This window comes from Triturus cristatus, chromosome 3_2 (assembly GCF_964204655.1).
Source record: "Triturus cristatus chromosome 3_2, aTriCri1.1, whole genome shotgun sequence".
Taxonomy (NCBI): domain Eukaryota; kingdom Metazoa; phylum Chordata; class Amphibia; order Caudata; family Salamandridae; genus Triturus; species Triturus cristatus.
The window spans coordinates 644,626,554-644,654,260 of NC_140584.1; the positions used below are offsets into that span (position 1 = coordinate 644,626,554).

Genomic DNA, 27,707 nt, shown 5'->3' on the forward strand with positions numbered 1-27,707 from the left:
TGGTGTGCTTTATATATAACAATTCGGAACATCTTTATAACTTCAACTTCCAACTGCAGTCTGGGGTAATCCGAGTAACTACAGTCTAGCTTCAATAGAAGATAATACTACAGTAGAAAGACTCTTAAATGCATTTAGAAACGTTTTCAGAAGGTAAGATGGTTTGGAATTGCTCTTATGAATATGGTTGCATAATCATTGTAGGAAGAGTCAGACTACATGTGCAACCCAGAGGTTTGGTGCCAAAGAGGACAAAGGGAGAGAAGCTATGAAGCTTCTTGCTCGCCTCACCAGTTATTCTTCACAAACCTGATCCATCTCATTGGTGATGCACAGAAGGGTAACATTTTCTAATGTATTTCAAATAATTTGAAGATACACATTGTGTTTAGCATGTTAGTACACAACCGTAACACGCTTTTTTTTTTATTTAATACGTTTTTGAGCACTATGTTTCACTGGTGATTCATTGAGAATTTGATATTTTTGGGGCCAAGGACACTTTATAAGTGTTGATAAGGCATTTGGGGGGTGATTAGGACACTGCAATTGCACTTTATCATTTTCAAATGAATAAATATTTTTTCAACATTTTGAGTTTCCTGTGGGGATCTGGCTGAAATGTTGCCTGACTCGGAGTTCCATGGCCTCAGACACAGAAAGTTAGTTAACCCCCTTGAACTTGAAAACAATCAGTTAAGTGTATTGTTAAAAGTGTACAGAGCTTTTATTTAACACCTTCGGTGCCACGCCCTTTCCCCCTCCTGTGCCGGGCGTTTCCCACGCGGGTGGGTTTCATGACGAGATAGTCTCGTCATGGGCACAGCGCGACCGTGCTCCATGACAAGACTATCTCGTCATGGGCACAGAAGAGGTTAAGGTATAGAGACCTCTCCTAGACTAGCTAATGTGTATATCTGAGTTTTAAAAACCACAGAACTACTCAGAAAACATATGCTCCCAAATACAGCCAGGGAAATAACCAGCAATCTTAAAATACTTTGAGTTCCATAGACTCTGTTAGAAAAGGTGACTTTGAACCCTTCAACCTGAAAACCTAAGAGTGTCATAATTCTTACTAAAACAGGTGCCCACAGGCTGGGAACAAATTTTGGAGAATACTGCTAGGTCACCTGAGGTATAATATGGGGTTCTGATTTCCACAGGGAACTTCCAACTGTGAAATTTGTAAACCCAGTCCAAAAAAGATGTTCTCTGATTTTTTTAACTTTTCAAATAGTTCCGATTGACTACCAGATTCACTTTCTGGGTACACAGAACCGAAGAACAAGTGTTAGAACGCTGAGATTTAATGATGTGATGGGGTCTAGGCATGTTTTGGACCATTTTAAGTTTTTATTCCAAAACCAGTGAGGCGAAATCCCTCTAATCTTATCCAACTCAGAGTTAAATTGCCTCAAGTATAAAAGATGACTAACTTCTTGAAATTGAAAACTTACATGTGTCACATTTCCTACTAAAATGCCCAAATCAAGAGACTGGTAGGCTTTGTTACAAAATTGAACAGTAGATTATCTGCTTGGGTTTCTGAATGGAAGTTTAATATAGCTTGGGAATGAGACATTATTCAAATTCTAGGTGTTTGCTATTCTCCAAAAAGGATGCAACCCCTCACCCACACATGGTAGCATACTTCATTATAGGGATACTCACTACCCAGCACCTAAGTAGCTCAAGACAAGTTCATCTAGAGCTCATTGAGTCTTTGTTAACTATGTATGCATGTTCTTATGATAGATGTCTGAGATTTTAACCTTTGTATTTTTAAAATTGTATTAGATCCGAAGTGCTGTGAATTAATTTTATCTCGGATTGATATGAAATTAGTCATGTAAAATATATATAGGAAGCTTGCTCTTTATATAGTATATCAAAAAGAGGTATACAGTGTAACGAGTCCAAGTATCCCCTATAAGTGGACAGGGGTGTGCTCTTACAATTCCAAGGTGCTCTCTTTTGGGGGAAGTGCGGTCGAGAAGTCTCTATGGCAAAGAGTTTGGCCTTTAGCTCTGTTCTCCTTGCTAGTTTTTTAAAGATCTATCTACTTCTTCCAGGGTACTATCAATACTCCAAGTGGTGTTGCTTTCAGTAAGATTACTGATGGAACCATCATCCCCTTCAGTGTCCACTTCCCCAGTCTCAATAGGGGTTTCGTTTCCTGCCATGGTTCTATCATTTTCTGCAAGCAACTTTTGCAGATGAGCTTTATTGGGTTTAGACCGCATGGGTAAGTTCCCTGCTTGGTTGAGGGCCTTAAGTTGGGTCAACTTGAGTTTCCTGTAGGGCCCCAGGTTGAGCTCCTGGGAAGGATCTGCTACCTCAGTCATGGATTTAGAAACTTTAAAAAAATCTAAGTCAACTTTTAAAGGGCCTAACTAACTAAAATACTTTAAAATTATAAACAGTTTGAACTGGGGAACTCAACACAAGGCCCTTACAGTTATATTAAACAAATAAGAAAAGAAAAATCAAATTTTTTAGCCAAGGACAATTTTCAATTCCTTAGTGGAATCACTTATTAGCCAAGTGGTACAGCAAATGTAGGGTTTTGTACCCCACAGCTGCAGCACCAACGCAGGTAGCTGGCACTTTATATAGTATATCAAAAAGAGGCATAACGTGAAAAGAGTCCAGGTATCCCTTATAAGTGGACAGGGATTTGCACTAGCAATCCCAAGGTGCTCTCTAAGAGGGTAGTGTGGTCGAGCAGCCTTAAGCTTAACAGAGAGGAGTGTTAGATATTCGATGCATACACACAGCCAATAAATGACACACACAACTCAATAAGGAGATCCACACCAATTTATAAAAATAACACATAGCTTTAGGCACCAAGATCATGAACTTCAGGCAAGTAAGTTTCAAGTTATTAATTTTTACAGTTTTTAAAAAAATTGACAATGCAATTTCTGAAGCTGTAATGTTATCCTAAGGCGGAAAGACATACACTGCATACAGGTACTTCACAGCGACGTACAGGACCAATCTCCTGGAATTAAGGTAAGAATGGGGTAAGGTTTAAGGACACATCAACAGGTCACCTCGGGAGGCTCTGGGACGTCCGGGTTGAAAGTTGTGTTTCCGCGTCAGATGCGCAATGTTATCCTATAGGAGAAAAACATGTACTGCAATCTGGCACTTCACGGCGACTTACTGGACCAATCTCCTGGAATAAAGGGGAGTATGGGGCAAGGTCTAAGGCCACACCAACAGGTCAACTCGGGAGGCTCAGGGGAGTCTGGGTGCAGAGGTGCGTTACAGTGTCGGGTGTCCGATGCACTTTAACGGGGAACGGTCCAGTTGCAAAGAGGCTGGGACTTAGAGACTAGTTAGGCTGAACCAGCAAGGGGGCTCAGGTCTCACGATACTCGGGACGTGGGAACACCTTTGGTCCTCTTCACCTTTGGGTCCGGGCAGCCGGATGCAGAGGTGTGTTTCAACATCGGGTGCCCAATTTTATCCAATGGGAGGGGGGACACGAACTACATTCGGGCACTTCAAGGCGACTTACAGGATCAATCTCCTGGACTTGGCACAATAGCTCTTATTAACCATTGATATTTTTCAGTTCTGAGAAATGTATTACATGTTGAATTATGTTAAACACTTTTAATCTTTCCTAATTATGCTTTATGTTGCACCTTTTCTTTGAATGGTTTGTAAGCATCCAGTTGTTATGTTCAGTAGGTGACACACACACACAGGACAGGGTTTTTACATCCACACACCATTTCTTCCCTGAGGGTTCCTGAAACTAGAACAAGTATTCTGCCTCTTCTTCTAGTGTTTCTCACATCATTTGTGTCATTTCCAGTTATTGCCATTTTGTGGTAATCACTAATCTCTCCTTTCTTGACAATACTTGTAGTGACAATCTTCTTCCACTTAATGGCATCATTTGCAACGTGAAAGCATCGCTATGGCTGATGCTCCACCAAAGAGGTTCTCTCGATTGCTTATGTCCCATTTTGTGGTTGCCCTAGAAATCAAGTCCTCCTGGAAGGTTCCTGCACCAGTGCATACTTTGCAGAAATGGTATATTGGTGTTCTGATGGTTATCTTGTAAAGTACTCTGTAAATAAAAGGCAAAATATCAGTGTTATAATATTATATAATTCGGTACCATATCCACATCCTGTTTATAAATTCCATTCCATTTAATCAACGACTCCTTTGCATAGTTACACAGTCTGCATCGTACTATGTCGGTGTGAGATTTCCTCCCAGTGTTCAACTCTTTTATTGGAAGAGGAACTTATCTGGCCCACAGTATGTATTTTAAGCAGTGTTTTCCCAATGTTTGGTGCAGGTACAGTTGTGTGTTGCGTGGAGTATGGGAAGCTATAAGTGGAGCCTGTGCATCTTACTCGGATAAGGCCTTAATGCCCGTTGCCATGATTGACAGGTGTTGTAGCTGCTTTTTTATGGAGTATTTAATAGCAATGTATGGGATCGAGTCTATGCTGTTGTAACGCCCTGAACGTCTCAGGATCGTTTAACAGACACGACAATGAGGACGCAACCACTTGTGAAGGGTTAGTTCTTTTAATGAAGGCAAATAAAATACAAAGAACAAACAAAAGTTATAGTCACTGGAATCCTCCAGGCTAAGTACGTTACCAGCCCACAGCACGGATGGTCCTAACCGTCCTCTGCATATACGCCGATCCCGGCGTATGCCAACAGAGGGCAGAAATGAAATGGCCGACAATGCCAATCGGTAGGCTGTGAGGGGCACGAAGAGTGTTGGGGAGAATCGAGGAGTCAGGGAAACACCAAGCCGGGGTCTCTACCTGAAGGGAGCAGCCGCTCAACCTCTTCCTCAGACTGCACCGGGACGCGGAGTCACCTCCTGGTGATGCGTCACCGATACCCCAATCACAAGCAAGAAGACTGAACCGAGAGCAGCCGCTCGATCGATCCTGTGGATTTCCGAGTCTGTAACGCGGCAAACACCTCCTGGTGTGCGTTACAGCTGGCAGTCCCTGTGTCTCTGGTCGGGCTGGGAGTTTCGACTCCAACCAGCAAAAGCGCCACTGCGCTTGGACTCAGCCGAGTCAAAAAGCGAAGCTCAATGGTTGACCGGTAGAGCTTCCGGGTCTTTCACAGGTGACGATGGGGCAAGACACGGCCCAGGGAGTAACGACTCGACCTACCTCCGTTCTTGCCTTACTGGAGCACCACTCCGGAACACTGCTCTTCACGAAGCAGGTACGTCGGTGTAAACACAATATCCGACAGCCTTGTACCTCCCGGTTCCTCCCTTTATAGGGCGTGTTTTCCTTGAGTTATGTAACAGCTCTCCTGTTTACATAAGGGCGTGTTTCCCTTGAGTTATGTAACAGCTCTCCTGTTTACATAAGGGCGTGTTTCCCTTGTATGACAGGAATTCTTGACAGTACATCCTCCCTCTCAGCGGCTCCCCACGGGTCCAGCGCTGGCAGGAAAACGCCGATGGAACAAGGAGACCAAGCGCGGAGCATGAACCCCTTCAGCCGGTTCCCATGAATGCTCCTCCGGGCCATAGCCTTTCCACGCAACCAGGTACCACAGCTTCCCCCTGCGCCATTTGGACGCCCGTATGCCCGACACTTCATACTCCACCTCCGACTCCACGCATACCGGCCTAGGTGTCCCAGACGGCTTGGAGGGTGCTGGTTTGAGCAATGATACATGAAAGACAGGGTGTATGCGCAATGACTGGGGCAAGCACACCTTCACGTTCACGGGACCCATACACTTGGTAATTCGATAGGGGCCCATGTACTTGGGATGGAACACACTGTTCTTTCGAAACCTCATGTTTCTTGTGGATATCCAGACGTAGTCTCCAGTGCGGTACAGTGGCCCGGGCCTTCTCTTCCTGTCTGCCGCAGCCTTGTATCTTCTCTTGGCCTCTATTAGGACAGCCCTTGAGCGCATCAACGTGTCTTTTATGTGTGCCACCCTGTCCGCTGTGGCGGGAATCCTGTCCTCTCTGAACGGATGTAGAAATGGCAAGAACCTGGGATGTTGGCCATAGTTGCTATAGAACGGAGATGACTGTGTGGAGCTGTGAGTGGCGTTGTTATAGGCTATCTCTGCAACCCATAGCAAGTCGACCCATTCTTCCCTGCCCTGGTCCACAAAACATCGCAGATACTGTTTGAGCGTTTGGTTCAGGCGCTCGGTTTGGCCGTCCGTTTGAGGGTGGTAGCTGGTGGACAGGGCGGTCTTAACATGCAGCGCAGTGCACCAAGTCTTCCAGAATTGCGCAGTAAACTGCGACCCCCGGTCCGACACGATCACCCCAGGTAATCCATGCAGTCGTACCACATTCTTTAGGAGTAGTGACGCCAATTCCCCGGCCGTAGGGACTCTTGCAGGGGATGAAGTGCCCCATTTTCGTCAAGTAATCCACCACCACCAGTATTGCCGTCATCCCCTGGTCTACCGGTAGGCCCACCACGAAGTCCAGTGATATGCTATCCCATGGTCTATCCGGGGTCGGAAGTGGATGTAAGAGCCCTTGGGTTCGGCCATGGTCGGCCTTCATGGTAGCACACGTAGGACACTCCTGTCCCCACCTCCTGACATCCACTCTCATGGTTGGCCACCAGAAATGCCGTCCCATGCTAGCCACCGTTTTTTCAAAGCCCAGATGACCTGCGCATGGAGAGTCATGGCACCAGATGAATGCTTGTTTCCTTAGCCTAGGCGTGGGTATCAATAGGCACCTGCCCTTCAGGGGTATCCCGTCCTTCAGCTGCCATTCTCTGTGACTGAGGAGCCACCTCCGCCATGCGAATGACCTGATCCCTCTCTTTATTCCCCTCAGGAAAGTATCCGGTTGGATAACCCCCAATACCATCCTCGGGGAAATGATGGAACGCTCGGTTGCCGGCAATGGTTCCTTAACTGCAGATTGACGGGACAGGGCGTCCGCCTTCCGGTTTTCCGTCCCCGGCCGATATGTGATGCGGAAGTTGAACCCCGCAAAGAAGATCATCCACCGCAGCTGCCTGGGAGAAAGGTGTCTAGTGGCCGTCATGAACTGTAGGTTCCGATGGTCCGTGTACACCGATACCACATGTCTTGCCCCCATCAACCAATGCCTCCATTCGGTGAAGGCGTCCTTGATTGCGAGAAGCTCCTTTTCCGCAATATGGTAGTTGCGTTCGGCGTCGTTGAGTTTGCGGGACATGTACGCAACGGGATGAAGCACCCCTGTGTCGTGGTTGCGTTGGGACAAGATAGCCCCCAGCGCCACATCCGACGCGTCCGCTTCCACCACGTAGGGGAGATCCGGATCGGGGTGAGCCAACACCGGCGCCTTACCAAAGGCGCTTTTCAGGGCCTCAAAGGCTTTGTTCGCTTCAGGGGACCAGACAAACTCCTTGGACTTCCTCAGTAGCTGTGTGATTGGGGCCACCACTCCTGAAAATCCATCTATAAACCGCCTGTAAAAGTTGGCGAAGCCAATGAAACTTTGGACGTCCTTCACGCTTTGGGGCACCGGCCATTCTTTCACCGCCTTGATCTTTCGTTCTGCCATCTCCTGTCCCTCTGGACTCAGCATCACTCCGAGGAATTCCACGGATGTGACGTGGAAGTCACACTTGCTGAGTTTACAAAACAGCATGTTTTCCCTCAGCTTTTGGAGCACAGCTTTGACGTGGTGTACGTGCTCCTCCACACTGGACGAATAGATGAGGATGTCGTCGATATATACGACCACGTAGATATCCAACTCCTCTCTGAATACCTCATTCAAAAAGTACTGAAAGGCTGCCGGGGCGTTGCACAGACCGAACGGCATGACGAGGTACTCAAAAAGGCCGAACCTGGTCTTAAAGGCGGTCTTCCACTCGTCTCCGTCCCTCATGCGCACCAGATGGTATGCCCCTTTCAAATCCAACTTGGTGTAGATACGAGCTTTCTTGACCTGTTCCAGAAGTACACTGATGAGAGGCAAGGGGTACCGATTTTTTATGGTTATCGCATTCAATGCCCTAAAGTCCACACAGGCTCTCAGCTCCCCATTAGCCTTCGGGATGAAGAAGAGTGGCGAGGCGGCCGGAGACTTGGACGGGCGGATGAATCCTAGCTTGAGGAGTTTATCCAGGTACCCCCGGAGATGCACGTTTTCAGGCTCCGTCAGGGCATACAGCCTGCCGCTGGGAACGCTGGCCCCTGGCACCAGGTCGATCTGGCAGTCAAACTGTCTATGTGGTGGTAGCACTTCCGCCTTCACCTCATCAAATACATCCTCAAAACTGTGATAAGCCTGGGGGAGAGCCACATCTTTTTCTGCCGCTGTAGCCACCGTCTGACTCCCGCTCTCATCTGCGTCAAGGGATTCCGTTCTTATTCCACAATGCAGGATGCAATACGGTGACGTCATTTCGATGCGATGTGTTGGCCAATCCACAAAGGGGTTGTGTTTCTGTAGCCACGGCAATCCCAATATGACGCCATATTGGGGCGCTCGGATGATGTTAAAATCGATTTGTTCCAAATGGTTCCTCCCATATCTCATCGGAAGGACCCCCGTGTGCTGTCCGATGGGCCCCGTCACCAATCGCCTTCCGTCTACCGCATAGACGTCTTCGGGTACTGCTTTGGGAAGAAGCACTAGCCCTAGCCTGCATGCCTCGTTGTGGTCCATAAACATGCCAGTGGCCCCTGAATCCACCATGGCCACAACGGGTATCCACTGGTCATGCACTCCCACGTGCACCGTGATAAACAGGTGTCGTTGTCCCTTAGTGACCGAGTTGGAAAGTGAAGGGATGGATGAGTGACTCCGAGATGCCCCTTCTCTGGTCTTGGAGTCCTCTAGTTTTCCGCCGGTATGTCCACCACGGCTGTTACCGACCGGTTGGCCCGATAACGTGACGTCTTCGGTTTGGCAGGGCATTCACGTACGTAGTGGCCTTTTTTGCCACAATATAGGCACAATCCTTGTTTACGGCGTGACTCTTTCTCCGTGGCTGTGAGGCTCGGTCGTATTGCGCTGATGTCCATGGGTTCTCCCTTGGATGCGGTGGAAGTTTCAGGACTTCCCACCGTCACATAGGATGGAAGGGATTTTCCTTTTCTCCCATGATCCCCCTTTCTTTCACTTAGCCTATGTTCCAGCCGTAATACCAGGTTGATAAGGCCCTCACATGTCTTGGGTTGAGGGTCAATATGAGCCACGGCGTCCTTGAGCTCATCGCACAGCCCTTGATGGAAGAGCGCCGTCTGTTTAGCAACAGGCCACTTGGTTTCCGCAACCAGCCTTCGGAACGCGTTGAGATACTGCACCAGGTCGTTGGATCCCTGTCTCAACTCAAGCATTTCACGGTCCGCCGTGTACGAGTCAGCCCTTCTGTCGAATACCTTCAGGAATTCCTCGCGAAAAGCACCCCAATCACATAAGAGGGGGTCGTCCCTGCTCACCAGAGGTACGGCCCATTGTGCCGCGTTTCCAGCCAAATAGGATATAAGGAAAGCCACACGAGCCTGACTCGTGGGGAACGCCTTTGGTTTGCACGATAAATGTAGCGCCACTTGTGTGAGGAATACCTGCACTGTGTTAGGATCCCCACTGTACCTCTCTGGTGTTGCCAAGGGGATGGCTACCGGCATTTCCACTACTACCGCAGGGGTCTGGTTCGTGAGGGAGGTGCTGGGCGTGAGCGGGTCCAATTGGATAGCATCCAGTCTGGCTTTTACATCGGCTGTTTCTTGCCTAGAGGCAGCCACTTCAACTTGCATGGCCGCTAAAGCAGCCAGCACATCATCAAGTGTTGCCATGTCTGTTATCGACCGGGAGACAGTTAGTGTTATTAAGGTCGGATATTTTGTAACGCCCTGAACGTCTCAGGATCGTTTAACAGACACGACAATGAGGACGCAACCACTTGTGAAGGGTTAGTTCTTTTAATGAAGGCAAATAAAATACAAAGAACAAACAAAAGTTATAGTCACTGGAATCCTCCAGGCTAAGTACGTTACCAGCCCACAGCACGGATGGTCCTAACCGTCCTCTGCATATACGCCGATCCCGGCGTATGCCAACAGAGGGCAGAAATGAAATGGCCGACAATGCCAATCGGTAGGCTGTGAGGGGCACGAAGAGTGTTGGGGAGAATCGAGGAGTCAGGGAAACACCAAGCTGGGGTCTCTACCTGAAGGGAGCAGCCGCTCAACCTCTTCCTCAGACTGCACCGGGACGCGGAGTCACCTCCTGGTGATGCGTCACCGATACCCCAATCACAAGCAAGAAGACTGAACCGAGAGCAGCCGCTCGATCGATCGATCCTGTGGACTTCCGAGTCTGTAACGCGGCAAACACCTCCTGGTGTGCGTTACAGCTGGCAGTCCCTGTGTCTCTGGTCGGGCTGGGAGTTACGACTCCAACCAGCAAAAGCGCCACTGCGCTTGGACTCAGCCGAGTCAAAAAGCGAAGCTCAATGGTTGACCGGTAGAGCTTCCGGGTCTTTCACAGGTGACGATGGGGCAAGACACGGCCCAGGGAGTAACGACTCGACCTACCTCCGTTCTTGCCTTACTGGAGCACCACTCCGGAACACTGCTCTTCACGAAGCAGGTACGTCGGTGTAAACACAATATCCGACAGCCTTGTACCTCCCGGTTCCTCCCTTTATAGGGCGTGTTTTCCTTGAGTTATGTAACAGCTCTCCTGTTTACATAAGGGCGTGTTTCCCTTGAGTTATGTAACAGCTCTCCTGTTTACATAAGGGCGTGTTTCCCTTGAGTTATGTAACAGCTCTCCTGTTTACATAAGGGCGTGTTTCCCTTGAGTTATGTAACAGCTCTCCTGTTTACATAAGGGCGTGTTTCCCTTGTATGACAGGAATTCTTGACAGCTGTGACCAGGTTTAGACTTTCTGAGGCTCTGTACAGATAATTGTGCCCTCGAATATTCCCAAAGGTGAAGATAGATTTTAAAACAGCATTCATTGAGTTTTCGGGGGCTTTGATTATCCGTAATAAGCATTTTGCATGTAAGGCCATACATTCAAGTTTTTGTGATGTTACACCAAACTCCAGGCAAACCAGTCTGTTCCGTGTGTACAGTGGGAAGTTGAAGATTCACTTGTGCCCCATGCCTTGTATTTTGTCTAATTTGAACACCAGTAGGCCAGGGAATGCTTCGTGGCCATAGCTGCGCATGGGCAGGAGTTTCACTTTTTTCACCCTCCGAATCGGCTCAGTCGTGGGGCTTAAAAGGCTGGAATTTATTTTACACAGGACATAAATAACCACTTTTCTTTTCCTTCGATGGTCATTTTTTTCAGTGTGTGGTGGGTTTGTCCATGTCATTGAACCATGGGCCAAGATAATTGTAGGTCCTCCTGACACTATCTTCTATGGTCCAAGCCTCCACTTCTGGGCCCTTTCATTTTCGGGGGGATAGCCCACAAGTTCATTCTTTTAATTATATTTGTTCAATACATCTAGTGCCTTGTGAAACCCTATTTTCGTGTGGTCTAGGAGTACAAGCTAATCAGCATATTGAAGTAGGAAAATCTCGTGTCCTATCCTAAGGGTCAACAAAGCAAACAAGGAAATGATGGAGGAGCACTGAAACTTTTTAGACACTCACCACCAGTCACAGATCTCGGTTGAATCCATCATCGTTCTTTAGCTCACTTTGCCACCCCTATTCAGACATAGCTATATGCAAATCAGTCTTGACCCTGTGCCTCATGGGAACAGTCTAGCCTCCTTGTCTTTGCTCTATCCTAAGGGTGGTCAGATTGGTTCTTGTTAGTGTGGGTCCCACATCAGCTGTGTACAAGTTAAATAATATAGCGGCAACGATACACCCTTGTCTGAGACCACAATCTGCTGGAATTTGTGACGTTGCTGTTTCCCCGGAAACTTCATACGTACCCATGTCTTGGTGTACAGCTAAATTATAGCTTACGATTCCTTGGTCGGTATATTCAAATTTTTACAGCTTCTGCCAAAGTTTGTTAGGCACCACTCTATTGAACGCAGCAGAGTAATCAACGAAGCAGGCAAACATGTGCAAGCTGTTGGAGTAGCTGCCTGTCGAGCTAAATATGAAAGGGCAACTATGTTATCCACCATTTATCCTCTCTTGCAGAAGCCGGTTTGATAGTATGGTAGCAGAGCCTCTTCAGCGACCCATTCGACTAACTCTTGTAATAGAATCCTTGCCTATGCCTTAACCTAGATATCTAGTAGTGCAATTAACCTATAATTTTTGGGATCTCTAAGGTCTCCCTTCTTGTCAAATCGGTTGAAGTATGGAGTCAGCCATGAATCTGGGGCATATTTATTTTGCACTCTGGATACAAGGGGAAAAGGACAGATGCCCAGAAGGGGGGAGGGAGTCTTCTCTGAATAGAGACCTCGGAAGGTCTTTGGGATGTTGGGTGCACCAGCCCTCCAGATCGTCAGCAGGTTTGTTACTACCTGTTAGTCCGGCAATGCATGTTCTGGCTTTGCTGATTGTATGGTTGTTTATCGTCAGTTACAGTGCTGGGGTCCTTAGGAAGCCCATTTGATTAGTTGGTGACTCAGTGTATAGGGTTGTGATGTGCGCTCTCCATTTGTCCACTGGAACCGAATTGCGCCTATTGCACTTGGTATGACTTAGGCTGTTAATGGAGTGGCAGAAGAGCTGCTGTTTGTTTCTTGATGTCAGTTAAAAGACTTTGATCCTTTCGGCCTTCTGGTGTTTTCTCTTTTGGGCCCATACAAGGTGTTTATGTTTTTATGGCCCTTGCTAGACCTTGCCTTGCAGTATTGGTTCCTAATCGGATATTTTTCCTAATGGCTCCCCTTAATTTGCAGGTGCTTGATTTGTCCTCCCTTACAAGACCGAAAGTGTAGTTATTTGGATTGTTGTGTTTATTTTGCCAGTTGCCTAGTAAAAAGGAATGCAAATTGGTGACCAATTGAACCAGCCTTGGATGATTTCCTGGTTTTGCAACTTAATGGATCATCCCTCCCACTGGCCTTTCCATCCTTCTTTCATGGTTGAACTTGAGCTGTCCATTTTATCCTTCTTATCAGTTTGTAATTTTCCTCACCTTTTGTTTGTTCAACTGCCGGTAGCCTGTCCTGAGTTCTTCCTTGCAGAGTCACTTGGCCATCTTGAAGTCTGATAAAGTTTTACTCAAATTGGCACAAAAATATAATCAATTGGGGTTAAATTATTAAATGAGTGGGACTGTCTGATGCATGGTTTTTTTTGTAGCTGTGTTCTGTGCTGATTGAGTTTGTGGACTTGAAGAAGGTGTTGAATCTCCAGCTTGCTTGGAAAATGTATGTTTGCTGGGGTTATCCTCCCCGAGGTTGTGCATGTTGAAGTCTCCCATTAGCATCATACCTGATGGCACGTGCTCACAATTAGTTCCTCCAAAAGGGTGATCCTCTTTTCTGTTTTCGCCGTCTTTCCGTGCCTGAAGTTGAAATATGCATTTATTATTAAAATTGGAATTCTGCCTCCATATCCTTCAACAATACCAGTTTGCAGCATTTCTGATTTTACTTTTATTGCAGTGATGGTACGTTTTGCAGAGAGTTTTACATGCATCAATAGGCCACCTGACGGACTTCCGAATAGATGGACTTTTTTGCAGGCTTATGGATCTCTGCAAAGCCAGGTGGAAGTAGTTGACCAGGTCTCTTGGATGCAGATAATGTCTGCTTTATTCAATAAATTGTGTGCAGCATTACTTTGTAGGATCTTTGTGATTCCTGCTACATTCCAAGACATTATTTTTGTTGTTGAGGACTGGGAAATTTCACTTCCTGCAGCAGTGAGATTAAGGTTAGGAATAGTTAGATTTTTCCTGAGCAAGGTTTGTGGCGATTCAGCTCCAGTCGTCTGCCTGGTCTCTTCTTTCCGTTCCCAGCATCATAATGGTCCTTTGTTCTCTTAGGTGCACCTCTGGTCGACACAGATTGATTAAATTCCTGAAGCAGGTATTATACTGCCAACTTAGTGCTCCCATTAAGATACATTTTTTGTGGGCTGTATCGGATAGCCGTCAGCCAGGGTTTATAGCACATGGGGACATGTTTTATCGTCTTTGGTGCGTGCTACAATTCCCCGGTTTGCAAAGTGTTCTTTCTCCAGCAACACACTTTTGGACATGCCAACACCTCTCCAAGTTGTGATTGTAGATTCCTCCAGTGTTTCTTGGCCTGACTAAACGAATTGGATACATAGTCTTCACTTTTGATGGAGGCTAGCAAGAGTATATGCTGCAGGAGTTTAGGAATTTTGTATTGATTGAGAACATCCAAGTTGATCCAAGATTCGTATAGTGAGATAAATATGGTCTTTTGTGAGTCCCCCGTTGCTTCTGGATTAGAGTTTTCTCTGTCATGTACTAAATGTGCTGGGGGCATGTGGCCGTTTTTGTTGACTGGTGCTATCGGTCGTCTTATTTGTAGCCCACCAAGTAGCCATTGTTAACACATGCCCTGATACCGTTCTAGTGAAGGGGGGTGGGTTAATCTCAGTACAAGGGCATCCTAGGCCCCCTTGGCTTGTTGAGGCCACACAATCCTTGCATATTGCATGCATGGAGCGCTTGGAGGCATCGAATATAGCTTCACTTATAGTTGGGCTGCGTGTCTCAACAGAGGGATGGCCACCTTTTCCATTGTAGTTTATTAGGTAGCCACTGTCTCTGGGTTCTCGTTCCCAGGCCTCTGCATTTGTGGTCGTGCTATAGATGCCTGCTGCTGTCTTGTATGGGGCTGGCCTGGTAGCATCGGAAGATGCTATGCTTAAGATTTAGGTGTTTGGTCCAGCCTGTGCGCATTTCTGCATCCCTTCACTCATTGGGTCATCGTGGTCCCTTCCTATTACCAGTGTGGGCCTCCTACTGGGCACAGATGTTCCTTCTCTCTTTGTTGAGTTGCTCTTCCTTTGAGCTTGCTGCAGCACAGCTTGTGCATATGTGATGTTGTTTGAAGTGGAAGGGGCAAATTGCTTGCTGGCATTTAGGGCCATATTTTGGCCACTGTTGGTTACAAAGATTGGGTATATGGTCATGATCAAGCGGTCTGTAATTGTTGGAGGTCCCTCCGCTATCAGGGGCTCATGCCCATGTCTTTGATGCTCCTTTTTACCCCATGCTGGTTCTTTCACATATTTTTGTTGTTTTTTTAGGTGCTTTTTTGCTTTTCTTTCTTTGCTATCAGGGTCTTTCTCTAACTCCACTGGAGGGGACTGTTTGGTAGTAGCTTGGATAGTTTTTGAGGGCGCGGTGACCTTTGATGGAATCTACATTCAGAGTCTCTGTCACCTCCCCACCCTTGATGGAATTGTCCCTTTGCTTCTTTTCTGTTGCCACTTTCTATGCCCTGGAATTATTGATTTCACTCTCCACTTCCCCCATAGTTTGTATACCAGGCTGGTGGTATGGTTTCAAGTTGACAATCTTTGTTAAAAGGACTGCTAATTAGGTGAACCACTTTGGATTACCTCCGGGCAGTGCCATTCGTTAGCGGAGACCCTTTTGTCTATGTCATCAATTTTCTTAGCGGTGTGTCCAGAGGGAAACATGGCGGCAAGCTGACGCCGGTCGCGGGAGCTCCCGGACTGAGTCGAGAGACGCGAGTCAGAAGAAGGCCGAACTTAACGGATTCTGTGTAGTTTTGCAGTGGCTGGGGTTATCTTTACCGATTTTCTTCTTCAAGCCACAATCCGCATGGGACCCGACCTGAGGAGTCATCACGTCGGGGCGGCGGCTCTTTGGCAGAGATCCCGCACGGCAACAGCACTGGCCGGCTTTCGGGCCGGATGTGGCAGAGGCAGCACTGGACGGCAACCTGGGGGTGAACGACAGTATACTGAGGAACTGGTGCAGGAGGTACTGGGTCACAGGAATGGCTCGCGGCAGATGGAGTGTCTTGGTGCAGCTAAGAAGAAAGTAGGGGAGAAGGGTGTCCAACCTCAGCAGGTACAGCTGGCTCTGCTGGAAAGAACCCCACTCCCGCACAGGTACTTTTTTCCTCTAAGAGATATTTGAAGGAGGAGGTGGAGGTAGAAAGTGTAAGTGTAAGTGCTGGAGTAGGCGCTGGAGAAGGGGGTACTATGGAGAAAAATACCCCAGCCGATATTCCAGCTGATCGAATATCGCAAGTAAGGAATCAATACCAGTTGCGATCCAACCCTTAGAGGAAGGTAAAAGAGGGAAAACGAGGGAGCAGACGGCTTGGGAGGTGGTTGCTGTTTCCCCTGTCAAAAAGTTGGTGAAAGTTGCCAAGAGAACAAAGTGCTGTGGGTTGAAAGAGGGGCGCGCACTCTCAAAACCCTCCCCATCTCTTAACTCTTATTTTAGAATTATGGAGCAGACAAAGGCTGCTGTATCTATTCAGGTTGGAGGGAGCAGTGTAAATCAGACGCAGGCAGTAGCACTCCCCCTTGGAATCTGCTTTTCTCCGCTGGCTAGTTTGGTAGACGATGTACAAAATGGAGAGGGTCCAAGCCCAAGTTCAAGACAGCCCCAAGATAGCAGTAGATCATCTACGGCAGGCAACCCAAGCCAAGGGGAGGCTAGTCCTCGTGTCGAAGGGGAGACTGAAAATCAGCTGGAAAATATTATATTGAATCTGAGGCAGGACATTCTTAGGAAATTCAAGATCTCTGAGGTCAACCAAAAAGGTATTCAAGAAAAATGTGTGGTACTAGAGGAAAAGCTATACGGCATAGCACAACGCACTGCAACTTTGGAAGGAGATGTGAAGGTGCTGTCAGCAGCTATGTCTGAAAACTCTAGGGATCTAGAGGTCCTGAAATTTCAAAATAAAACCCTGCAGGAGGACTTGGAAAGGCTTGAAACTCAGGCTAGGCGTAACAACCTGAGAGTTCTTAGCATCCCGGAAGGTACAGAAAAAGGTGACATTAAAAGTTTTATTTGTAAACTACTAATTGAAGGGATACTACAGGATAGGCCGGACCTTTATCTCAAAAAGGAGATTCAAAGAGTGTACAGGAATCCCTTTAAACTAAATCCTAGTAGGAAGACTCCCAGGAAGACCCTGATTAATTTTCTCACCTATGCAGTTACAGAGCTGGTGTTGGGATGTGCCCTGAAGGAAAGATCCCTAATGTACGGGGACTTTAACTACCAAGTAAGATCGGACATAGGCAACCGCACAGAGGCAATGGGAGTTGGGTACAAGGATGAAGGACTTACGGGGTAAAGGTGCCTAGGTCCAGATGAGGTTTCCAGTGATGTTAAAAATCATGAGGAAAAATAAGATGCACAATATCAGTAACCCTGAAGAGGTGGACATCTTTATAGCCCAGATGGAGGGAACCGGTTCTAGCTCTGGCTTGTAAGGGTCCCCTAATAGGTGAGACAGTGTAGGTGCATCAAAAGATGTTTATTTTGAGTAGCTGTTTAACGCACATTGATTATCTCTCTTTGGGAGGGGGGGGGGGGGTCGCAAATGGCAAATTCTATCACCCAGGGATAGGAAAGGGACTTTCCCGGGGAGGGTGGGAGAGGGGGTGCACAGGGTGGTGTGAACATGGGGGGAAAAAAGGGAAAAAAAGTTGTCCTCGTCTTGCTAAAATGTTGTATGTTCAAAGTTATCTGTAGGTCAACAAGAGCCCATGCAGAAGGAGTTAAAAGGGTGTAGAGTGTGGAGATTTAAACAGGAATAAGTCAAACACAGTTCAGTTTATATCCTGGAATGTTAATGGTCTGAGATCTAAGAAGAAGTTGGCCCGGGTGATAGATTACCTCAAGAGTAGTGAAACGCAAATAATACTGCTTCAGGAGACCCATTTGGAATGGAAAGAGTGTGGGTTCTGCTTTAGTAAGTTATGCTGGGTACAGGATGTAGTGTGCTCAGACCAGAGAGGCTGCAAAAGAGGAGTGGCCCTAATCTTTAGAAACAACTCCGGAATAGGGCTGTTAAAATATGAATCGGACCTTTATGGTAGGTAGTTAGTGGCTAATATAGTGATCCAGGGAACGCCAGTATCCTTGCAATGTATTATGGTGCGAACAACGATGTTCCAGAGGCCTTAATAAAGTTTGAATCTTGCCTTTTGGAGACTACGGCCTGATTACAATTGCGGGGGGGGGGGGGATTTTAATATAGCCCTAAACAAAGAGTTATATAGAAAGTCAAAAGTAAAATATGTTAGCCCCCCTAAAACATTTACTAGATTGGAAAATATGATGGCTGAACTTAATTTAGTAGATATTTGGCATAGCAGGATGGAGGGAGCTAGGGATTTTACGTTCTACAGCAAAAAGTACGGTCATCATTTCCGTATTGATTACTTTCTGGTGGAATGCTGAGGTAGAAGTGGGAAAACATGCTCCCGCAGGTCTCTAATACTATTCTCCAGTGGTCCGGTCTTTAAAACACCATCAAAATCGGGGCAGAGATGGTGGACCCTGAATAGAACTGTTCTGTTAGATGAGAGGGTGGTACTTGATTTAGCAGACAAGACAGCAGACTTTTTCATTCCAATAGGGGCTCTGCAAAATTAAAACAGTTTGGGATGCTTTTAAAGCATATTTAAGGGCAATAATAAGCTCCATAATGACGGGTAAGAGGCGTGCTGTGGGACAGGAAGATGATGAGCGTATTAAAGCGATTAAGGCCAGGGAATGTGACCTTCAGAAGATCTCGATTGAGGGATCAGTCAGGGTACCTGTGCTTCATAGGTAACTGGAGGATTTACAGGTAGAATATCAAGTACAGTTAGATAAAAGGTTATGGGACAGATGGAAAGTCAGCAAGCTCCAGCATTTCTCGTACGGTGAAAGGTGTGGTTCACTTTTGGCATGGAAGGCTAAATCTGATAAGTCCAAAAACTCAATACTGAACTTAATAAATGAAGAGACAGGGGTGATACTGAACACTAATGCAGATATCAGTGGAGAAGTCTGGAGATATACGAGTAGTTTGTTTAGAGAGGATATACAACCAAGGAAAGAATGTTTAGAGGCTTGGTGAAAGAGGACGGAGCTTCCGCAACTAACGAACAAGCAAAACAAGGTGTTAGAGGTAGAGATCACGGAGGAGGAGATTAGGGCACAGTGCTGGAAAATGACAGCTGGGAGAGCAGCTGGGCCAGATGGCCTCCCAGTTGAGATCTACACCCAAATTGTAGATAAAATAGCTCCTGTTTTGAGAGATGTATTCAATATAATATATAAAGAAGGTGAAACAGCTCCCTGATACTGGTCAGAGGGTACGGTAGCCTTAATTTTGAAACCAAATAAAGATCCTTTGAGAGTAGACTCGTATAGATCAATATCGCTCTTGAACACGGACTATCAGATCTTTTCAGGGATAGTAGCTTCAAGAGTAGCACAGGTCATTAGGGAGTTATACACTCAGACCAAAGAGGTTTTATTCCGGGGAGGAAGCTGAAAGAACTCGCGCGCCTGATGGGGGTTACAGATATGGCAGAGACCCAGTATTTGCCTTTGACTGTAGTTGCTGTAGATGCAGCAAAGGCCTTCAATCAAGTGCATTGGGTGTATCTTTGGGAAGCTTTAAGAAACTTTGGTTTCCCACAGAATATGGCGAGGGCTGTGCAAAACTTATACCATCTCCCTAGGTATAGGGTGCTGGCAAATGCAGAATTGTCAGACTGGTTTGACATCACTAGGGGCACGAGACAGGGTTGCCCCAGTCACCGCTCCTTTTTATTCTGTAGATTGAGCCCTTTGCAAATTTGATTAGAGCAGATCCCACTATTATCCCTTTTAAGTCTGCTGGATTAGTGGTGAAATTGGCTCTATACCCGGATGACTTGATTCTTTACACATTCAACCCATAGGCGGAAATTTCCAGCTTGATGGCAAAGGGTCTGAGGTTCGGTAAGATATTGGGGTATAAGGTGAATGTAGAAAAAAATTGAGTTATGGACTGGAATCAGGACAATAGTAGTCGGGGGCCACATCTCAAATGCGATATCTGGGTATATTAATTACACAGAAACTCTAAGATGTCCCCATAGTGAATTGGGAAAAAGTCAGCCAGGAGATAGGGAATTTGTTGGTAAGATGGGCCAAATTACCTCTAAATATATATGGTCGAGTGAATCTTATCAAGATGATTGTCCTCCCCAAAATTACATTTCTTTTTAATTCCATACCCTTAACATTTCGGAGGGCGGATATAGCCAAGCTCCAGGGGAAAATAGGTACTTTTAAATGGGCTTCAAATGGACTCAGGATTGCATGGAAAAAACTGAGGAGAAGGTTGGAGGTGGGGGGGGATTGGTTTTACCGGATTTGTCACGCGTTTCATTTTAAGAACTTTCGCATGTTAGCAAATAAGCCAGAGAGGTCACCTATGGGATTACTTTTTGAGGCCATGCTGGGTGATGTGTGTCAAGGCCAGAGGCACTTCTTGTTTAAGTATGGGGACCCAAAATACTTTAAAAAGGTGAGGTTGAAGATCCTGAAATCCGCTTTAAGAACATGGATGTATTTCCGGAAGAGGCTGAGAGCTCCGTATTACTCATCCAGAGCACCGATCTGGGATTCCCCGGGTACCCCCCACCGTTTGATTGACCAACTTAGTCAGCCCTTTAAATCTGGGGGTTACGTTACTGGGCTGATCTCAGAACGGGATCAAGTTTAGCGAGCTGGAAGTGCTAAGTAACTGTACTAAGGGAAAATTGACGAGATTTAAATATTACCAATTATGTTCTTGGTGGGCCACACAAGAGTGGGTCAAAGAGGAAGACGATTTTCGGTTAGAACAGGTGATGAGAATTGGCACACTAAAAAAGGAAGTCTCATTTTGGTACTGAGCCTTTGTGGAGGCAGATGATAAGATCGTCTCAGACATCTCAAATTTGTGGGTTGAAGAGCGCTGGGAAGGAAATCTAAAGCAAGCCTGGTATGCTTCCATCTCCATTTTACGGGCAGTGGTGAAACGAGCCTCGCTTAAGCGGAATCATCTAATCACTACTCATAGGGTATACTGGTCTCCAGCCAATTTTTCAAGAGTCACAGGGAATACATAAGCTTGCCCAAAGTGTATGACTTTATTGGCAGATGACCTGCATTTATTTATGCAGTGTCCGAAGATTGTTCCTTACTGGACTTCGGTATGTAATTTCTTAGTGGAAGTGACTGGCGAACAGATCAAAGTAAGCCCTCGGCTTATATTTTCGGGGCTATATCAATAAGGTTGAGTACGAACAAATACAGTTACAACTAAACTAATTTTCTATGCGATCCTGTTGGCAAGGCGGGAGATATGTAGGCTTTGGAAATTTAAAAGTCCCCCATGTTTTGCTGACTGCCTCAGAAGTATTAACTTTACGAGCGAGTTTGATCTGGCCTGCGACGCTAAAAGTTTGGAGAAGGTCTGGGCACGGTTTGTTGATTGAAAACAGCAGTCTAACGGGTCCGATGATTAAGCCATATACGCTAGAGCTCCTGGCACCCCTCGTCCCCAGTTTTTCCAGGAGGGAGATGAAAGTAGAAACAGCAGTTATCTTAGCGTGGATATGCTCATCTTGCTCTCCTTTTATCTGAGGGACGAGAGTAACACCAGCAAGCGAGTTAGCAGAATGAAGACATTCCTGGCATTGTAAGGGCAATTACTTGTATAGTTTCCATCTGAGCTTCCATTTTATGAAACTGGCACGTCAGGTCATTCGTGGTAGCCATCATCGTTGAGTTGATTCAACGTTAGCAACATTTCCCGATTGGGGGAGCCAACTTGAAGTGTAAATATGGAACTCACTTGTGGAGAGTCAGTGTGCTCTTATTATATAGAAGCTTTCTTTAGCATTACAGAGTCTACAAGAGACGTAAGATGTGTGGGGGGTGAGCTGCCAAAATCTGGACGTGCTGACTTCTCAGGGGGCAACTGGCCCTCCAATAACTCACGACCATTCGCCTTGTGGACCTGTACAGTGACTGTCCTTTTTTGTTGTCTTCTTTGCAGATTTGGGTAGTGAGAGTGGTGCAACTAATTCTTTTGTGCTACTAACTGCGAACTACCAAGAACATCAATCACACGCCTACCTCAAAACGAGGGCCCCTTGTTTTGAGGTCGTTTTGAGGTAGGGGTGTGATTGATATTGCTGATAGTTTGATAGTTTGACTTGGGTCGCCCATCTTTGGGCATAAATGTCTTCTTTTGTTTGGGTTTTGAGCCCCGATAAAGGGTTCTGCTGCACAAGAGGTAGAAATGGATGGACTCAACATAGATACAGGGCATACTGTGAACAGGTTTCCTTTTTCTTGTTATGCTTTCGTAAAATATACTGTGAAAACTTTGGCCAATAGCCTGTTGCTACAATTGAGCCTCCTCAAAGGCTCCTCTGATTTAGGGGCCCTTGAGTTTTTTGGAGCTAAGAAGATTTCCCCCCCCCCCAACAGATGTTACTACCCAACATTTTTATGTCCTCCCCGTGTTTGACTTCACCAAGGCTATGATTGAGCGTGCCTTCCATTTTGACATGGCCACTGCCCTCTTTAGGATAAAAACCTGATGTGATAGTTTCCAAATTCTGAGGTGTTTCCCCTTAATTTTAGCCACTTATGGTGCTTGAGATAACAGATGTAGCAGATATGGTGGGTATTGCCGCATTTGGCTTTTAGCTCTTCTGGGTTTTTAATCTAGGACAGGATCAAGTCATTTTTTTAAATGTTTTCATTGACAGCATATTTTGCATGTTACAGTGAGTGTCAGTGGAGCTCTTGTCATATGATGTACATATACATTATGGCATGAAGACACATCTAGCATTTATATGTGAAATACCATTAAACAATTTGTGGTAATAAATATAGGATGTACTGTGCGGCCTTCAGTTTTATGAAGAGACTGGGGAGGGTAATAAAGATGGGGAAAATGAGATAAAGAGATAGAAAATAAAAAAATTCAACAACTTGAGAGCTCTTAGGTCCATGAGAGATAAATTATGTAATACAGATTCAGCACATATTAACTCTGTATTCATGGCGGAGAATGGTACATCATGTAAATGAGAGTGTGGGCTTCTATAAGGGGGGGTTAAATATGTGGGTCTGGTAGCCGCCATGCATCACAGAGGGAGGACATAGGAGGGGTGACTGGGTCGCTGGGGGTGGGCAGTATGGACGGATGGGTGCGCCCAAGGAGCAGGATGTTGCAAGGAATGCATTAAGATGCCGCGAGGATAAGGAGCGGTGCGGAGGGAGGAATGACGGTGGGCCATGTGGTGCCATTTGTTGATGTGCCACGAATGAGTGCAGACAGGATCAAGTCATCTTAATTAGGGTTGTTGAGTCTCTGTTCAAGGAACTCCAGAACCTCAAATGGGCGTGAAGGCCAATATGGCTGGTTGGGCCAATTGAGCCTTATCCGATTGAGATTGTACCCACAATGAAGCTAACAAGGAAGCCAACAGCTGTTTTACTTTGTGCCTTCTAGGATTGTCCTTGAGGTTGAGACCTCAGCTAGTCGTATTCTATCCAATTGGTTTGGATGACACCATCGGGAGGGGGAAGGTGGCAAGCCTATCTGAAGTGCTGGCTGACTAAAGCATGTTAGTGGGGATAGAGGGGACAAGAGGGGAGCAAACACCTGCCTCACAATCTGCACCCCGACCTAGCTGGGCCACTTCAGTGAGCTCAGGCTCAAACCTGTGCGGTGCAAACTAAGGAACCACCCTTACCACCCCTGCCGCAACTTACCACAACTCAGGACAGGTTCTCATCACTACTGATTCCCATTTAGGTGCTCCAGGCAGCCCAGGCAGCTGCCAACCCACTCCAGGCTGTGCTCAGGCCAACAGGGAATTATCTGCAACACACTCTCCCCTGCCCGGCTGCAGCAACTGGCTCTTGCAGGGACCTTGGGCACTCAGGCGGGTGCTGGCAAGGTTCAGCAATTTTCAGTGGTTTATAAAGCCAGGCCTCATCTGTCCATTTGGTCATGCTGTCCAAGCAGCCTGTTGTCTGCAGGCTCCCCCACCTGCTGGCCTGAGTGACCGCATAGCTCAGAAACCAGGCACAGCTCACGGGCAGAGGGTGCGAGGTTGGGCTGGGGCAGAGCGGGTTAGCTGTTTAGGGTAGGCAGAGGCTGGGCAAAGAGAATGGAAGCAGAACTAGAATCTGGTGCAGCTACGCGGAGTCTCGTGCACCGGGCCGCTATGGTCGAAGGTCATGCCAGAAGGGGAAGACCTTGTATACAGCTGGTTGCCTTTCAAGTGGAGCAGCTGATCAAAGATCTGATTACACTGAATGGGACTATTATGTATTACATAAACACAATCCAAATTATAATTGAATAATGTAATATTTGTTCATATTTGTTTTAATCATAGCATATACTTCCCTTACCTTTCAATTAGCCTGGTGACATTTGTGGCTGCATTGCAAACTTCATCTCTTTCAGAAGAAACAAAAAAGTAACCTTTTCATGAACTGTTCTACATCAGTGTCTTACTGCCCGTTACTTCCCTGGGACATAGCAGTGTAAAATATATGTGCAACCACAAGGAAAAAAGGGGCAAACTTCAATTAATATGCATTAAATCTACCTAAATGTAATTCTGACACACTATAGTAATTAGGGATATTTCTGTAAATGTAAAGATGAAATTAATAAATATATAATGTTATTCAATCAGTGCATAGAAATACCCCCATCATCAAAACAATACAATTCACAGGAAATGCACTGGCGCACACACACACCCACGTATATATAAAATAGTATTTTTATTATTATAGCTTGCTCTAAATAGCATTGGTCATGGTCCAGCTGATAAGTTTAAGTAGATATTTAGTTTTCTGGCTGTTTTATAAGGATGTATCTACATTTTGTTCTCCAGCATTTAAAACATATCTTGTTTCTCACTTACGTCTTGTGCTCCTTTCTCTTACTCTTACAATGGCATTGTCATACCATCCTCAGTCTGAAGGGTTTGTTCCAACCATTCTTCAACCTGTCAAAATAAAGTATTATTTAACATGTACATCTTTTCACATCTCTAATGCATGCACCACTGTAATTTAAAATAAAATGGTACTGCATATACTTACAAGAAGGCTTTTGACAACAATTCTTTCTTGTAGATACTTTAAAAGCAATACGGCTTCTAAAAAATAAAAAACTTGTAAGGGCACCTGTTCACTTAAATCATTCTTGTTGTTACCTTTTCACAGTGAACCCATGTAGTCCTTCTTTGCCACCTTCAAAATCATGAGGCATTCATCATCATCCTCAGGTGTCTTCACTTCATATCTGTATCTCTTGCAGCTACTGTATATCAAGAATTAATTTGTTTAACTATTAAAGAAGAATTTATAAAAGTCAAAACAGCATTATTAAAACTTACATTTGGCGAAGTATACCACATTCCATATTCTCTCCTCCCTGCTGCTTGTTCTCAGGTTAATTTTCACTTGTTTGGTAAAGTCTGAAAGTAAGTAATATACAATATTTAAAGCTTGAATCGAGGAACAGTGCAAGTTATATTATGATGTTTTCTTGTGACAGATAAGAAAGGAATGTTTAGAAAGGTCCAACAACATGGGGTGAAAGTGCGGTTTGGTTTTGAGATTATTAGGAGCATAAACAATATTAGAACAGGATAGGAATTATGTTTGAAAATGCATATTTATCTTACAATGAAAGATGGTTTGCAGGCTTCCCATCAAAAAAACATGGACTGGTCTCTAGCACAGTGATGATGGCTCTTCTGTTATGTTAGCCAAAGAGAAACTGAAGATTCTCGTATTGGAATACCCTTCCATGAAGAACACGGGAGACAAATTATTATTTAGCTTCCTTCACTGTTGTCTCTGCAACTCTGAAGAGCAGCTGTTCCCCCATCCTCTCATAAGTGGACAGGAAGGCAGAATGTACTTTGTAAGCAAATTCTGCAAACAAGAGGGATACATAAGATTCTGAAAATATATGATACTGCATTAGGTTACAACCATAAAGTCATAATTTTAGGTTCCGAAAACACTCAGTTTTTTTTTTTGCCCTCATCTCACCAAATATGAGTCTGCAATTCTTTAAAGCCGCCCTTCCGACCTGTGCGCCCCGCGGCTGCTGCAATCGCTTTGGTCTGCACCCTGGACCAGGCCTGCCCCATTGTTGGTGGCTTGGTGTAATCATAGGACCAGGAGGGACTATACAAGTCCCAGACCTCTACCCCACAATGTAATGGCCTACCAGATGTTCGAGCAATTCGAGCAATTCTCTTCTCCTCCTCCCTGGTCCAATCGGGCCATTGTAAAAGCAGCTTTAACCCAGTTTTCAAGCTTGGGGGGCAAAGGGTCTCTACAGTTCAAACACATTTCCCTCCATGCTATTAAGACAAGATGTAGCAGTAAACCTCTATGTGAACATCTCCTCTTCTTACTTAACGTACCATCATCCCCAAAAAAGACCAGAGTCACATTTAAAATAATTTTCTCTCCAGAGATACCACAGAGGGCTTCCTCAACTCCCCTCCAGAAAACACTGAGTCTGGGACACTCATAAAAGACATGGATGTTGTTGGCTTTAATAAGATCGCATCTTGGACGTTTAGGGGTGGAGAGTGGAGCAAACTTTGCGATCCTTGCAGGGTTATAGTATAATCGATTCATAACAAAAAAACGGTTCTTCTTGAGATTTGCCGGCTTAATGTACTTATACAACAGCTTCAAAGGAGGTTCATATAGTTCTTTAATGTCGCATTCCAAGGGGACCTGATTCCATACTAGGTGTTGTGGGGGGCATTCCTTCTCCTCTGCCTCCAGGAACTTCTTATACCATTTTGAAATTTCCTTGCTCTTAAGGTTTACATCTTGGAGGGATTGCTCCACCTCCCAGTCCCCATGTATTTCCCCATTGTCCACTGCACACCTAGAGACTAATTGTATGTATTTAAATCTGGAGAAGCCACTTCCAATCCTGGCTCTTAAAACCTCCCATGGGTGAACCCCTTCTGATGTTAACAATTCTGACCATATAGGCACACCCGCTCTTCTAATTGATGTTGCAAGACTATCCTTAAAACATGACGGGGTCCTTGGGGAATCCCAGATTGGAGCGAACTCGGAGTAATAACCTATCCCCCATCTGCTTCTAACCTTGTACCATAGACTAAGGGCAGCTGAACACAGACTCTGATGTCATTTTAATGATTTATGAATGGCTCTTATTTGATACTTGATGTCTCCTTAGGCTATGGTTTTCACCACAAAAATGAACAAAACCCTAGAGATTCAATTATGATTGTGAATGGTAGTTTATTGCTTGTAAATTGTAATCTACTTTGGTAGGTTCAAATTATCCTTCCTTATTAGATGGTGCAAAGGAATATTAGTAGTAAAAGCACTGTATTTCCTTTTTTAAACTTCACCTGCATATTTTGCAAGTGAGTCAATTGGCTACACCTTTCTACAGTTTAGGAGATGTATTCTACCCATTTGTACATCCTGAGCGGTGGGATACTACAATATGGGAGGGGTTCATACCTAAGGCATGCCTTAACAAAAGCAACAGACAGCCACAGCAGTTTACAACAATCAACTTATCTATCCTAAAGTATTTCTTACTACAGTATATGTTTCTAATAATGAATGAATTAATTTCTAGGGCTTTATACGCAGAGTTTGTCTGGGTTGCAATGTTAGCAAAGCTGTTAACTACCACCCATAAATGCACAGCCTGTGGCTCTATGGCCTCTTGTAATACTTTTCAATTATTTTTGT

At 45.5% G+C, this 27,707-nt stretch overlaps 1 protein-coding gene and 1 long non-coding RNA gene across 3 annotated transcripts in view; both read right to left on the bottom strand.

Moving 5' to 3' along the window:
* The window catches only part of LOC146857878 (uncharacterized), a 1,488,219-nt gene that overhangs the window by 1,426,380 nt on the left and 34,132 nt on the right, over nt 1-27,707 (bottom strand). The gene's annotated exons all lie outside the window — the stretch shown is intronic.
* Nucleotides 2,807-25,270, bottom strand: LOC146857882 (uncharacterized). The gene is made up of 3 exons (XR_014979961.1): nt 25,151-25,270; nt 24,857-24,940; nt 2,807-4,093 (listed from the first exon to the last, which is right to left on the bottom strand). It is a non-coding gene; the product is annotated as an uncharacterized LOC146857882 (long non-coding RNA).